This window comes from Temnothorax longispinosus, chromosome 2 (assembly GCF_030848805.1).
Source record: "Temnothorax longispinosus isolate EJ_2023e chromosome 2, Tlon_JGU_v1, whole genome shotgun sequence".
Lineage (NCBI taxonomy): Eukaryota > Metazoa > Arthropoda > Insecta > Hymenoptera > Formicidae > Temnothorax > Temnothorax longispinosus.
In genome coordinates, this window is record NC_092359.1 from 10,872,163 (window position 1) to 10,886,818 (window position 14,656).

Below are 14,656 nucleotides of genomic sequence, written 5' to 3' on the forward strand. Positions count from 1 at the left end.
CGAATAATCGCGCGGCCGGATCGTAAATCAGCGGGACGTTGAATGCCGGGCTCTTCGTCGTCGCGTTGTTGCTTCGATCAGGCACAACAAAGTGATGGTGCCCTCGCCCCCTTTGTTTCTCCTCATTCGCGAGTCGAGAGGTCCGGGTCTCTCGGCTCGAGACGAGGCGAGGCGAGGCCAGGCGAGGCCAGGCGTTTGTCGCGGGGAACGCCGGTGATTAATCGAGTTTTTATCGATGAAAACTTCCGACGCTCGGATCCCCGTACGTAACTATGTAATAACGTCAACGTCGTGCTCCTTCCACGCCGCGTCGCGCCGCGCCGCCCAGGCCTTGCGCCTTTTATATAGAGACGTAATAGGGTATCTCTGGGGATCGGGTCGTTCATCAACGCTGACGCGTCACGCACGCACAAACGCGTAGCGATCGAATCGCTTACGCATCGTCAAAGTCGTTTAACCCTTTCAACATTGTTAGCATTAGTAATCGGCTACATGACGATAGGTCTATTCTGATCGCGATGACCGGCGCCCGGCGCGGCGGTCGAGGCCCCGCTATACACGCTCTGTTAATTCGCGAAAAACGAAGAAAGTGTACCGTATCGCGTGGAAGGATATTTATTTGCGCTGTTATATTTTTTCCTACGTTGCATTGAAAAAAGTTTTTCGACATTTTCAAAAAGCCACTTTCCTTTCACGAGGTAAAAAGAAAAACGCTAGAGGTATTTAGGCAATGCCTAACGGTCGTTTATCTCCGCAGCGTAACTTTTCCTTAACGAATGACTCATAGGCAGGAGAAAGTTGGAAGTACGTAAAAGACGTATATATTTGTCCATCGGCTTTCAATTATGCAAAATGCAGATAATTACGTGTGAAAAGATAATTCCGTTGCAATCGGAAATGCTTACACGTATGTGAAATGTACGAAACGTTACGTTAAAAATTAAATCGAAGATCATGACTTGTGTGCGCCTTAGGATTGCAATTACTTATAATCATTTTTGCTCCAAAGTAGTTAGTTAGCCAACTATGCATCGCTAGCGATGTGAATTATGACATTTACAAAGAAGATAAAAAAGCTTGTAGAAATTAGGAAGAATATATCGTACAAATCTTTGTAACAGTTTGATTACGAAAGAAATATTTTACACTCTGAGGAAGCAATCTTACTTACATGACCGTTTCTCATCGCGTGCAACACTCGTGCCAGTGAAAAAATCAATTTCAATATATCGATTAACAAGGCGAACAATACATGCATTTATGAGAAATACATTTCATATCAATGAACATGTCACTTACTCTTCTCGATCAAAAAGTTATAAAAGCGGAGCAAAGGGAAGAAAGTCATTTCAAAGCAATAGGTATATCAAACGCACGTTACATCCGATCACATTTTTCGTTAAAAAAAAATCACTCTGGCCAGCACTTAAATTATTCTCGCATCGTCTCATCAGGTACCCTGAACGTCGGGGAACTAACCTTGGTGCGTCGACAGGTTTACTTCGAGTGATGTCCCCTCGTTCTCCCTCAAAACTCCGCCTTTTGGCTCCGGGCTAGCTCCCGCGGGATTCCCCTGACACCTCTCTCGCACCTTATCTGCTCCTCACGTCCGTTTACCGAGGGATCACCCGCGTCGCCGATCGGTCCCCCTGTATACCTGCCTGCTCTCCGAGCGAGAACTCGCGCGGACGCGCGGTACCCCGTACACCCGTACGTGTACCAAAACGAAGGAGGGACGGGAGAGGGAGAAAGGATGAGACAGGGGAGCAGGGGGGAGAGAGGGAGAGAGATATGCCGGGGGAGAGAAATAAGAAGAGAAAAATCGCGGTCGCGTTCGTTCGTTCGCGCCGCGTCGCGCCGTCGTTTTCTCAGACACCGGGGAACGAGCGAGAGGCGTACGCCGCGGCTGCGCGAACCGGTGTGTGGGGCCGTTTCCACCGGCCGGGACGGAAGAGCCGCGAGAGAGGTGATTCCCTTCCCCACCGGGAGAACTTTCAAATGGTGCGCGCGGCTGTTTGCCGTCTTGGTGGAGACGGGGCCCGGTCGTCCGGCTTCTCTGGTCGAGCCGGGATCCGCCCTCGTGGGTCGATCCGCCTCGAACGCGGAACGCCCGCCAATGGAGGAGCCTGGTAAAACCGCCAATCCAAAACGGTTTCGCATTCGCTTTGCTTCTCTGCCGCGGAAGATGAGAAGAGAACCGACGAGGAGCAGAAAAGGGGAGAGAGAGAGGGCGAGAGCCGACGGAGAAGCAGAGAGATGCGATTCCACGAGTATCAATGCGCGATTGCGCGAGAGGGGGATGCGGGGCGAAGGGTGGAACACGTCGGTGCTTAAAATGGCAACTTGGGTGCCTCGACGGAACGAGGTAGTTCTCGCGATTTTATGAGCGATAGTGATCGCGCTGGTAACCATGTTAGACGCGACGATAAGAACTCTCGTGGACGTGGAGGTGAGGTGGGAGATTAGAGCAGACAGTGATGACACGGTATGGGACAAAGGAGATGATTTGCGAGCCTACGAATTGCCTAGCTGCATATTCGCGCGTTCTGCAGATAGAAAAACAGTTAAAAATTATAAGATATATACGTTTATGTAATCGCTTCATGAGCTGGCCAGTAATGTTTAAGTCATTTTACAAAACAGTCGGATAACTATTTGCACTGTTAAATATTAAAGAATAAAATTTAAACCAGTACCTTGAGTTTAATAATGTTTTATTTTGTTATTTCTAATAATAGGTAACTTGACCGTTTATTTAAAAAATTTTGTACAAATAGTAGAAATATATGCCTTCACGGTCGGGTTGGATTTTTAGTGCTTAATATTTTTGCGTATACATCTTTTTCCAACTCAGCAAACTGCGAGTAATGTCTGTTTTGAAACACAGTCTCAAGCAAAAGCCAAAAATAGACAATTGATAATCAATTTAATAATCATGATGGTAAATAAGCATCTTTTTTAGAGAAACAAACTGTAAAGAATTTATTGAAAAATATCACCTTAGCCAGGATTCAACCTGGACTTCCCTACATTCTATAAGCGTCTTTACCAATTCGACCACTGAGGCATGTGATGATATTTATCGCAGATAAAGAGAAGCTTACATATGTATAGGCGATGTGTACAAATAATAATAGATAAACTTGACCACTTATGAAAATAACACAAATAATAGAAAAACATATGTCTCACGGTCGGATTGGATCTTTTGTGCTTAATATTATTTCTGCGTATATATCTAAACAACATGTACCAAATCGGGACATAAGACGTCTTATATCCTGATTTTAAGACATGGTGCTGTCTGGGCATCTTTTCCAGCTCAGCAAACTGGATCGACATTACTCATTGTCAGCGCGCAGTTTGAAAAAATCTATTATAATCGCAAAATATTATTGGACACAAATGATCCAGCCTGATCGCATATTTCTATTATTTTTGTATTTTTAACCCTTGGTTAATCCTGATCATCTCTTTTTTCGAAGACGTTTGTTACACGGGATCAATTTGATCCCAACTAATTTTCAAGCAACTGCTGTTCAAAAACTAACAAGACTTCATTGTGCCTTGTTCTTACCAATACCGTATTAACCGACCCACGAATTTTGGACCACAATGCGACACGAGTTGAAATTCACAAAACATCTTAAATAATGGCGACACTAACTTTAAAGAAAATAGACGATACAAGTTGAAATGCACAAAACATCTTAAATATCAATACTAACAATAACAGGGAATAAAATGCAAATTGACGTAGAATGCTGACTAACACTGAAGATGATCCAATGTTAGGATCGAAACCGTTTGTATTGTAAATTGTAAGGCGAAGAAATAGAGAAAAGAGAAAGCACGAAAATCTTCCATTGGCTCCATAGCTCCTTATTTAACATTTGGACAAAAACTAACGGTTTAAATGGATCGCAAAAAATTCTGTTAAGTTTAAACATTGTAGAACGTATTCTCATTACAAAAAATTAACTTTTTAAGTGACATCATGTTAAAAAAAATCCTTTTAAAAAATGTAAGTTTCGAGGGTTAATTACCTTGTATATCGAAAGAACTTCATTTATTTTGGACTAATTAGGGTCTAGTTATCAATCACATATAATTGTGTAGATAATAATGGTAGTACCAAAGAAAAAATAGTTTTAGATCCTCAAACCCTCGCCGGAAGCAGTTCTGATCTCCTAATAATGTCATTTTATTCGTTCGATGGCTCATCATAAGAGCTGTCCAAGATGACAAGAACGTCATTGTTATACTTTGTTGAAAAGTATCTGTATATTGTCAAAAAGATGTTTAGTATATCCTAAATATCAAAGAGTCGACATGATATGAGCACAGCAATATACCGAAAATATTCACATTTGTTTGTTACCGCCGCGCCGCGGCGTTACCACGAAGAGGTGCCTTGGACGCAAAAATACATTTTTAGGAAAGAATAAAGAAAACATTCTAGGAATCATGTTTAACTATAAAATAAAAAATCGTCACTTAATTGCAAGCGTGAAAATATCGTATAAGCATAGATAACAAAATGAATATACCTTATACATCAAAATATTGATGAAATCCTAACATTGACTGGCGGGTGTTTTTTTTTTGGCCATTGGCATCTATGAATTTTCAATTCTTTCATGATGCCCTACAATTTAAAATATGTCTCATCTCTGGGCCCGGATAGCCTAAAACTCTTATAGAAATAATAGACGAATCTTTATTATTTTCACATAAAACAGTATTATTTTAACTCCATTATTTTAGTTAAATTAACAATATATTGAGTAGGAGCAGTGACGACTTATAACAATGGTAAAAAATTACTCAAATTGAGTATAATTTGACACTACGAATTTAACAGTGTAACAGTTATAAAACGTATACACTGTTAAACAGGTATAGTACAGTATATAGTTATAAAATAATATGAGTTATCTACAACGTCATTTGTCGTACGACTTCTTTATATCAGTTATCAATATCAGTTATCAATATCTTAGCGATTTGTCTCAAATTAGATTCTTGTTTGAAGCGAGATTCATTACAAACTAAGGCAAAGAATCGCTTCGGAAACTATTCCAACTCTCGAAATAATTTGCTGTCGGCGCTGTCGCTTTTTTGTTTAGGAAGAATCACGATTTTTAATTTATTATAGAATATAGAATCTGTTTAAGAGATAACATGGTACAAATTGAATACTTCGTACGTAATGATATACAAATATATGCTCATTTCAATGAATGGAAATAGCATAAGCGGTTCATATAAATTTATACGATGTACCTTAAGGGCGTAAGAAAAAATGAAGTCGAAATAAGAAGCTGAAGGCGCATCAGGAGTCTAGACACATATCTCACGTTACACGTACACGTGAACACCCGCGCGTACCCGCGATTAGCAGACGATCCGAACGAGAAGTGAGGCAGTTTTATTCATCTCCATGATAGACATTTCATTAAACAGTCTTAATGATCTATAAACGTTGCACTTTCTCCGGGTCGGCACCCGGTAATCCGTACGTATATCGCGTTGATAAGTAGCTCGATGCAAAAAGTATTCATCGCACGTACTGTCCGTTACATCATTCTCCCATCCGGAGCGGAAGAGCGCGGGGAGGGATGCAACGTCGAGTGATACGCTCTCTCTCTACGCGCGCGCTCATCCCTAGTTCTCGGCAAGATTGAAATCGGGTAGATCGACAATGTGTTAAATTGGCGAGCGTTGGCTTAAGTACTGAAATTCCTCGGCGGTAACGAGCGGTATACGGGGCCCGACGGCGCGGCCGTACCGATTGATAAACGATACGGACGCGGGCCGCGCCACACCGCCGCGCCGCGCCGATTTTATTTTCATCGTGTGAGAGAAGGCAGGGAGAGATTATAAACGAGCCTGCCACGTTCGTGTGGATCCGTTAACGCGGTGCTTCGGCGAGGAAGCCGAAGGGGGGGAAGGAAGGAAGAGGAGCAACGGTGAGAAACTCGGGCCCCGTCGAAACTGCCGATCATCGACACGTCCCGCTCGCTCGCGGATGCTTCATTAGCCACGCCTCGGCCCCGGCGAACGCGTACTTGGTTAAACTGATTTATCGCAGAAAATCCAGTTAGCGGGAATTCGTTCTCGTGCCGTGCAGTGTACACGTAGCATCGCCGCGTAAGTTTTCCCAGGTGGAGGTGATCTTTTTTTCTCTCTCTCCTTTGCTTTTTATCCGCGATCCGGAGATTTCGGAATGAATTTCGCGCGTTCCTCTCGTCTCGACGAGAGGCGATCCCATCTCCAGGCAGATATTCCCGCACGGTGAGCGATAATTACGAAGTGATCCTGCTTTACATATATATATATATCTCTCTCTCTCTTCACTCTACCGTTTGGTAGCCGGGGGTTTTAATTGGTAATCATTGTAGTTGCACGGTTTGAAATCGTATATGTACAGATCGTTCCTCTGCCGGGTGTTACAGCGTTAACAGTGCCCGTCGTTACGCCGCGCAGTATTATACGTTAAACGCGCACGACCGATCGGCGATTAGAAGCGTACGAGCGCACGAGAGATATCGATGATGTGGCGAAATAAGTAGCTCCGAGAAGATCATCGACCGTCCGTGTCTCGATAATTACGACTACCCCATGCCGCGAGCTTATCTTCGGGGTCCCGACGTCCCCCTGGCCCCCTCGGCCCGCCGTGCCCGCGGGGGCCCCGTCGCTTATCCTCTCGGGGCCCTCTGTATCTGATCTCGATGATCGATTGCCGCTACCGACCCTCGAAATTACATACGCTTAAACCGCGGCTACAAATAATTATTCCCGCGCTACTTTCGATCCCGCCCGCGCGCGATTTTCTAACCGCCGCGCCGCCGCGTCCCGGGGACTACCACACACTCGAGCGCGGCGCTATCTCTCAATCGCTCGTTGTAAATAATAAATTATCGGTGCCGTACGCCGCGCGGTAAACATGTAAATTAAGGCGGGTGACGCATGCCGGCACCGTAATTTCACCGATCGCTTTTCATCCGCTTTCTCCACACGCTCCGGATTTACGTAATTTCTTCATCCCGCGCGCGAGGTGCTTCTTAATTTCGTGCTTTGATCAGGAAATTATTGTATTTAACGAGGCAGGCATCGAGCCTGCGTTTAAATTAATATTACGTTAGATCGGTTAGATCGAGAAAGGAAAAAGATCGTTCATTTTAATATTTTGTTGTATGAATTATTAGTTCCTGGTGCAGAATTATTTGCGTAAAGATTATTTACACGCTAATTACTTATTACGTATCAAACGTAAATAAGGAAACGAAAAAATGATTAAACTGTTAATGCTTATTTAAACTCGTATGCTTATTTGATGTTTAAAGAATTTTAAAATCTAGGCTCTTCAATTTGATTATCTATACGTTTTCTATTATTATATCTAGCAAAGCAAATAGACCACAAAATATTTTTCTTGAAATTAAAAACTCATCAATTTTCGTTCTTGATTATCTTATATAACGAGAGTTATTGAGAACGCCGTCGGGGTGATAGAGAACGAATATTACATTACAGGAAATTAGATCAGCGTCTCTCGATACACGACGTAATTAACTGATACTTGTTTCAAAAATACTGCACATTAACTAAATTACACGCAGCAAAAGACCATGATAAGACACAGATGCGTGTCGTTACGGAGATAAAAGCGGTCATCGCGCGCCTGATGATGTTACAGTGCGTCGAACCTTACCATAATTGCGAGCCGAGGAAAACTTGGTCGCTTAACGTCGGAACGCTGTTCACCGCCATATCTTATCCCTCTTTCCTCATTCCAGTTTTTTACCCGACAGGAGAGAGATACGATTATTTCATAGATTAAACGGTGGCAGTTGCCTGCCCGTTCGATCCTTAGAATTCTGCGTTACTTCGAGGTCCAAGGGATCTCACGGATATCGATGCCGTCGGCGATCGATCGAGAGATCACGAGACCAGTAACCGGCGGTCACGGACGCGTCGCCCGTCCATTGTGATCTCGTTTATCACGGTGTTGTCTCGCCGCCGAGAAATCCTCTCTTCTCGATCCCTTCTCTCGGTGCACAACAATCGCTAAGGGAAACGATTGCGTCACGATGATGTCATTAGCCGTGGCTACGCCCCCTACGGCGCTACCCCATTACGCCGAATCATCGGATGAGATCGAAGAGGGACCGCGGATTCGATTGGGGAGAGGGGACAGTTGGGCCTGGTAACGTCGTCGATCGGGAATCGATCGGGAATCGATCGCGCGCTCACTGCGCTCTCAAGGTGTAAAAGTCAATTCAGAGACCTCCATATTAGTATGCGGCTCGCCGACACCAGCTGAGTGCTTAATTAAATGAGGTTTTTTATGCGCAAACGCCGTGCTCGGTACCTGACTCCGTACGAAAACGCCTTGCTCTCTTTCAATTTGTTATTATAATACCGCTGCTGGGTAAGATCATAATTTAGCGAAATACACGAGCAGGCGAGGATTTATCGACCCTGAGGGTCGCTCGTGTTCGGTTAACGAGGCTAGAGCTTGTAACTATTTGTTTCTTAGAAAATTATGATTTTTTCGCGTGGTTGTATAAGATATGCAGCGCGGAACGATTAAATATAGTTCCGTTCAGGATCCTACAGTTTTAAAACAACCACTGATAGAGCGTGTGCATTACAAGGGTGTGTAGATGAAATGTTTATTGAAGAACAAGAGCTGAGATGCAGTTCCGATGAAATCTTCGATCTCCTTGCGATCGCTTCTTCCGTTCGTTATCTTATTATGCATTGATAACGTTCTGTTTTTGTTATCGCAGATTGGTCCTGTCTTTACACTTCATTACATGTCGACCCGCTCTGTACCTACTCACTCTCAAGAACGTCTTTGATGTCGCGAGAGGATCCATCGCGATCGTTCCCCGGACTCGTTACGCGCCATCGGGAACATTATTCTCCTTTCTCAATCATCGATCCCCAATCCCTTTTTTCCCTCGGCCACTGGTAATTCTCGGGGGTCCGGCGACTGGCTGAGGCCGGCGAAGATATAGATATCGGCCAGGTATCCGCTACCAGACGACGGAGGCATTGTGCCGCGGAGGCGATGAAAAAGGGAGAAGAGAAATCGGGCAAGGCAAAAGGAGCCCCGGGAATGACGTGGAAAGTGGCGGAAGAAAGGGGATCATCGATCGGCTCGGACGATCGATAAGCGATCCGGCTAACACTCATTAAGCCGGCCATTGTGCGGTGGCAACATCCGTTTGATTGGTTAATCTTCGCGGCCGACGTCTCGACCCGAAGCCGACAAGACGATGCCTCAATGATTTCCGGATTCTTGCTGTATTTTCTTCTGCATCTTCATTCAGAAAAGATATTAAAACACTGACTGAAAAATCTTACCAAACTTAAAAAAGAAGAAAGAAAAATAACGCGAGCTTGACGACAATATAATTATTATCGAAATTTGTTTATATTTTTGGAGAATTGATGAAATTGCGGAAAAGGGGAAGGGGCAGATATGATTTAAATTTATCAAAAAATGATTAATTTTATATTTTACGTAAGAAATATTGATAATGATGTTACAAGTATATCAATATGTGTGACAGACAGCACATAGATTAATTATCATTGCTTGGTGCTACACAGAAAAAAATTATGTATATCAACAGCATTAGTCCAATTGGAAATAATCTTAATTGTTCTTATTTTATTAAAACAAAAGCATGACGTATAGAATTATCAAGATCATTTCTAACTAGACTAATGCTGTTGATACGTCATTTTTTTTTCTCCGTGTAGGAAATGTGTAATTTTCAAATTCTATGTTAACACTCGTTTCATAGCAATAACTGTAAATGATATTACTGTTAACTATCCCCTGCGTTTCTTTTATAGGGCTTATCTGCTCACTTTAAAGTCATTTCTCTTCTTCGCGTTCTCTCATTCGATGATTTAATGTTTCCGTAAATTAGACAAGCCCGCGTTTCCGCTTCGCCTAAGTGCATATCCTGGATTTCTTTCTCGCCGGTTGCACCGCCTAGATTGAAAGGAAGGAGGTTTTAACCTGCGTCTTCCGGTCGACTAGGTAGCGGTCTCGCATGAAAAAGAAAGATATAACCGTACGCTTCCACATCATACTTAGTATCTGCCAGTTGCGTTGGAAAACGTACGTTGTATGGGAAGATGAGAGATCCCAATGAAATTTTTTCATCGAGCATGATAAGGAATAACAATAAGAAGTAGCTATTCTCGGCATTGCAAAGATGTGTCATAAGATTAAAAGTTAAATTGGAAGATTGATTGACACATATAAAGCAAGTTTCTCCTGAATTTTAAGAAACATTTAAAAAATTAAATTAATATGTAATAAATAACGTGTAATCGAAAAATTGATAGCTCGCAATATTTTAAATTTTTCTAGGTAACTAAATAACTAAATTACTCAATTAAAACATAGAAAATTGGAAGAACAGCTCTCTATCGGTCTTGTTAATTATTACTGCTGTCTATTATCACTTATCATTATTTACTACTCTCGTTTTACGTATACAGTTTTTCTTATTTTGACTAAGAATTTTTTTATAAAGAGGACACACAATCTTTATCAAGCCGCCGTAAATTTATAGAATTAATAAAGAACGTAAAGATTAGCTGTAACAATATCTGTAACACATAATGGGTTAAGTGTTACAGTCGCCACATGTTACCTCGACGCAAACGGGTTATTAATTTTTTGCACGACAAACGATCCGAAAATGATTCTCCCTTTAATGCAAAGCAAATGTGATCCCGTGCATTTTGATTTATTTTTCGTATTTCTCATTGTGTGTTCTTAAGCGTTTGTTCCGTTCGTTTTTGCGGCTCGATCGCTACGCCAGATTCGTTTTTCTTCGCGGTCTCGCGGCGCGAAACCTGCGGTCGAGTTTCGGGGAAGAAGTCGAAGCCGGGGAATTGGCGCGAGAGAGCTTGCATGATCGAGCACCGAGGATCTCGTTAACGAGTCGAGGGAAGTAGTCTGCGGTTTTTCCCAAAGAAACTGGCCACGCTCGCTCCCTGTTTGTTTAACAGGAAGAAGTCCGACAACCCGACCGGCCGCGCAGCTGCTTCCTGCCGATCTTTCCGTTTTTATCGATTTCCATTTGTGCCGCGGCAAAATTGGCGATCGCGAAACGATGAAAACACGCGGGCAAAAGGATGCACGCGACAAATCGAGAAAGATACAAAGCTAGAAAAAACATAACACACTTTATAATTCATTTTGTGATTATTGTACTCGTATATAGTCATATTTCATGTGTCAAAGTGAGTTCATCACGCACAATGAGTTCTGTGCTTTATGTTGTAAATTCAAAAAATGTAGAATGCTGTAAATATTTTCGTTAAGAAATCTCATCCACGTTAACGAGTACTTTACTATAAAAATAGTCTGGTTTATGTTGAAAAAAAAACCTCGATTGCGACTGCTTTTTCTTTCGCTATTCTCAGATTTCACTATGTTACGTATTTATTGTTCCGCATCTTCTATCTTGCGATAGAAAGCGCAGATAGTAACATTGTCCTCTCGACCTCCTCAGCAACATCTTTTCGACGCGATAAATATCGCGGTTTTACATAACGCGTACATTTACGGATCGATGATGGATCGAGGGTAGCTTCATATCCATCGAGACCGAAGCTGCCTCTTTTGTTCAAGATGCTAATTTGCACTGCAATTTTATGGTTCTGCTGGAAGCGCGAGTACAACTTTCGCTCGAGTGTTGCCCGTAATGGCGATACACGGCGGTTAATGGTGGCGAGAGGGGCGGGCGGTCGTGCCCGGCGGTCGATTGTCAAATTATCGATAATATCCCTAAACCAACAAGATCATGCGCCAGTGCCCCGGCATCGCGCGAGAGCGATTCGCATCGCCGAGCGAAACCGCAAGCGCAGATTATTATCCCGGCTCCGATGGCCGCGACCCGCAGCAAACGAAACACGACGATCGACACTCTCCTCGCGTTCTCGCGTACTCGTGCGCGCCCACCCGGACATTCATCGGGCTGCGGCCCGCACACCTGCATATATGCCGCCGGATCGCAGGGTCGGTTGAAGAGTCAAACTTCAGTCCGAGTTAACTCGCGTCGCGCAAAATTATCGCCAAGCGTTCCTCTGACGGCGCAAATCTAATTGAAATAATTACGTAATAATTGTATTGTATTGGATACAAACATAAAATAATCTATGGATTTGCAATGAACATGAATACTCTATCTATCATCGTAAAAAAAATAGCAATGTGCCGAAAATGTTGCTAAACATTTCACTTGCAGATTGGAAAGCGTGCTGGGCAAAATAGAGACAGAGATATAGAGAGTAATATGGAATAATATAGCGAATACGTATCCGAATATATTTGAAGCTAACCCGACCCTGCCGTCGCGTATCAGCATATAGATACACACACGCACACGCGCAACATGCGGCACGCACGATACACGACGATCAAAAGTCACGACGTGGCGTTTAGCAAACCGATAGAACAGTCCGTTTGTGGTTAAAGCGTTTCTAGAGGCGCGAGATGCGATTCCGTTCGATCGACGATGATCACCGGGCCCGCGCTGACGACGCCGACGCCGGGCCCCGGCTCGATAACGTTACCGAGTCTCCGCGAATGGAAATGCAAATTGATGGGCGTAGCTCCGGTGCCAGAGGTAATAGGGATCGAAGCGTACATGATAGACCCGCAACCGGGATATTTCTCTCGTACGTAACGTAGCTGAAGACGATATCGGCACGTATCGTACATAATGCGCTGGATGGAGAACGCGCGGAACAGTTGTTGGGTGTAATACATTGATTTGCATCTTCCTTCGGCGATGCGTCCAACTTTGTAAATGGAGATATCATTATTCATATACAAATGCGAATGCAACGTGGCGATAAGTGTAATTTGCAGGTGGTTAAAGTTAAGCTTAAACGAAAGAGAAGATCTTTGTTGTTCGGTGTGATGTTAATAGATGGGTCCGCGCGATGATGTTGAGAGTCAAATAATATTATAGTCATGTAAGTCTAAATTGGTAGCTAATCTCATGAAACTTTGTGCAGACGAAATATATATGTAAAATATCTCTATAAGAGAAGGATAAGTAAAGAAGAATGATAAGTCTTTTGAATCTGACAGCGTTAATATCGATAGCAGTTGAACTATAAACGAGTATAAATTAGCTTTGGAAGCAGAAATCATTCTCCGATTAATTTTCGATTAAATTCACTTTTACGAGAGTTTTAATTTAAGCTTTAATCGTGTAATTAAACGGCCCGCAGAATCTATCGCAACACACTTGTTATTACGTCTTAACGGCGCAAAGATATAATAGGTACTGATTAATTATTGCCGGATCTCTCGACGGGACGGAAGACTCAATTAAATGTCAAACAAATGTAGAACGCGATATCATCTGAATCGCGACTTCCATTTCGGTTTGTGCCCCGTGTCTCGAATGAATTATACGGCCCTCGCATACAATCTCCTCTCGATTCTCTTGGTCGATTCTGATTGCCCGATCGCTCGTACCAAGTTCTCTCTTCCTCCCGCTCTTCCTCCCTCCGCCCTCGCTGTCCCTATCGCGCGGCTATCAACTTGCAAACCGAATTAATTCCGGCGTTCAATTCCGCGAATCAACGTAACTCGTAACTCGTAACACGTGACTGACTGGCACGCGTAGTCGATCGATGACTTTACCGGATGAGAGCGGTTAACGGGCATTTCCGCGTGTTTCATGTAGCTCTCTGCAGTATTGTTTACGTAACGAATTAACGTAACGAGCGACACACACATGGCATTTTGAACAAATTACCAGTCAATTCTGCGAGTACTAATGTTATAAGTCCCCATGCACAGAAAAAAATGCAGGCTTTAAAAGTTTAAATGGTATAAATTGGTGAACGTCTATGATATGATCACTGATCAGTTATAAATTTTTTACTGCTTTCCGGAACTAAAGCAACAAATCATATGTTATAGAAATAATTAAAATTTCACTATTACAATTTCTTTTTATTTTCTAGTATTTATTTTCTGAAAAATAATATTTTCCCATGTTCAGTTTTTTCTTGTAGAAAATACAGGTTAACGAGCGACAGATTAAAATTATCCAAACATGTTTGTTTTTTGTCTTCAATTATTTATGATTAATTATGGTCAATAAAAGAGATATGATGAAATAACATATACATATAGATTATAGAATAATAGGATAATTTAATACGTCAGATAAATTTTGTTCTAATTGTATAAGATTTACGAATTTCTTTCTACTAATATCTAATTTTCCATGAAACGATGAAAGCAATTTTCTTAATGATTCGGAAACAACTTGCTTTCTATGAAAGCCATATATATTTGCGCGTATCTTAATCGATTCTTCCATCGTGCACGATTTTCAAATATCTCGCGCGCGCAGAGGCCACCCACGCGAGTTCTCTATCTTCTTTGATGTCCCTTAATAACAGGACTGGCAGAAAGGCGCGGAAACCAGAGCGGGAATTTCTGAAAGAAACCGGGATTTGTGGTCTTTATTGCTCTTGGGAAGCGGTTGCGGTCGGCGCAGGCGACAGGAAGCGACGCCGAATCCGCTTTGCGGTTCTCCTGCTTCTGACAAATTGAACGAGTGCCCACGTAAACGACCCACCGTTC

At 42.7% G+C, this 14,656-nt stretch overlaps 1 protein-coding gene across 2 annotated transcripts in view; it reads right to left on the minus strand.

The window, feature by feature from the left end:
- Nucleotides 1–14,656, minus strand: part of LOC139809179 (retinal homeobox protein Rx-B) — a 143,437-nt gene that overhangs the window by 77,215 nt on the left and 51,566 nt on the right. The window contains exon 1 of one of the 2 annotated variants that reach the window (XM_071771892.1): nucleotides 1,480–1,932. The exons of the other annotated variant lie outside the window; for it this stretch is intronic. The gene's annotated coding sequence lies outside the window, so the exon portion shown is untranslated. Of the gene's footprint in view, nucleotides 1–1,479; nucleotides 1,933–14,656 lie in introns of those variants that run through there. 2 annotated transcript variants of the gene reach the window in all.